Source organism: Meleagris gallopavo, chromosome Z, assembly GCF_000146605.3.
Source record: "Meleagris gallopavo isolate NT-WF06-2002-E0010 breed Aviagen turkey brand Nicholas breeding stock chromosome Z, Turkey_5.1, whole genome shotgun sequence".
Classification (NCBI taxonomy): Eukaryota; Metazoa; Chordata; class Aves; order Galliformes; family Phasianidae; genus Meleagris; species Meleagris gallopavo.
Genome location: NC_015041.2, coordinates 19,333,434 through 19,334,756, shown reverse-complemented (window position 1 = coordinate 19,334,756; position 1,323 = coordinate 19,333,434). Strand labels below are relative to the sequence as shown.

At 41.8% G+C, this 1,323-nt stretch overlaps 1 protein-coding gene across 1 annotated transcript in view; it reads right to left on the bottom strand.

Moving 5' to 3' along the window:
- The window catches only part of NLN (neurolysin), a 36,974-nt gene extending 36,403 nt beyond the window's left edge, over positions 1-571 (bottom strand). Inside the window, 1 exon segment of the mRNA XM_031557251.1 lies at positions 436-571. The gene's annotated coding sequence lies outside the window, so the exon portion shown is untranslated.
- Between the last annotated feature and the right edge of the window lie 752 nt (positions 572-1,323).

Sequence of the window (1,323 nt, the reverse complement as noted above, 5' to 3'; positions counted from 1 at the left end):
TTTTTTTTCCCCTGGACTCTATATAAAGCTTCCTTACAGCTCAAAATTTGATCTTGAAGCTTTTGACAGAAAGATTCTAGAATCATGAACCCTGCAGAATTATTTTAGCGTAACAGAATTATTTAAGCCACATTTTCTACTCCTGCTTTTTTTCCATTACACATAATAGCCTCAGAAAGTAAAGAGTCTACTGTGCTGACTTCACTAAAGTATGCCTTAGCCTGCCTTTTTCTTTAGTTGAAATATGTTAATCTTTGAATTTTAATAGGGAAGGTACTCAACTGCAGATAGTTTACTTCTCCAAATCTGTCTATTTTTAAATGAACTATTCAAATGTTCAATGCCATTTTATCAAACATAAGACATGCAGCTTGAAACTTCCTACAAACTCAGTTTTTAATCTCGCATTTAAAATGTATTGACTAAAAACATCACCTGAGAATGTTTGCTATTCAACTGCAACCCCGTGCTTAACTTCTGAGACCTGGAGGTCTCTATTTGGCTTTTGAGATCACTCTCTTTTGTGAAACAATTACTTGGGCGCGCTTAAAGATGACTGACAAAAAATAAAACAACACAATTAACAAACTGCACTGACCATTCTTAGATGTACTTACGACAAGTGATGAAAAAAAAATATCAATTCTGAAATGAATATCAATCCTTCCTCATTACCTACAGAAATATCTTCAATTTCCAAACACAAATTGCAAGGACAGATCTTTATTTATTTTTTTTTCCCATAACGGAATAACTTTCATCCTTCAAATACTTATTTGCCGTTTTTGTTTGAAACATCTTCAGGACAAAGAAGGCCAGTAAGACAGCATTTTGGATTGACACACAATGGAAACAATGAAAATGACTATACAAAAATAACGTAACCGAGTCCATCAACTAATTTACAGCAGCGGTAACTTTGTGAAAATAAGGATGATTTTTAATCTTGTTTTCTAACCGCTGGGACCCCAACCCTAACTCAGCCCGAAGACTCGCCCTGAACTGTGGCAGAAATGACAGCCCCCGAGAGCCAGCCTCGCCGTACGCAGCCCGCACCCAGCTCATTTCTCAGCAGCTCACCAGCGGTAAGCAACCATCTCCTCCTTTCACCCTACAGCTCAGATCCACACTCACCACCGCAGCTCACTCAGCGGCAGTCCGTGCCCATCCAGCCCGGCCCTTAGCCTCAGCCCGCACGCTCCGTGCCCCGAGCACGGCGCGGCTCCTCCCTTCCCTTTTTCACAGCTCGCCGTCTTCCACGATGCTTCTCCGGGCGCTCCCGGAGACAGCACTCAGTACAGAGGCAGCGCTCCCTCCCTCACT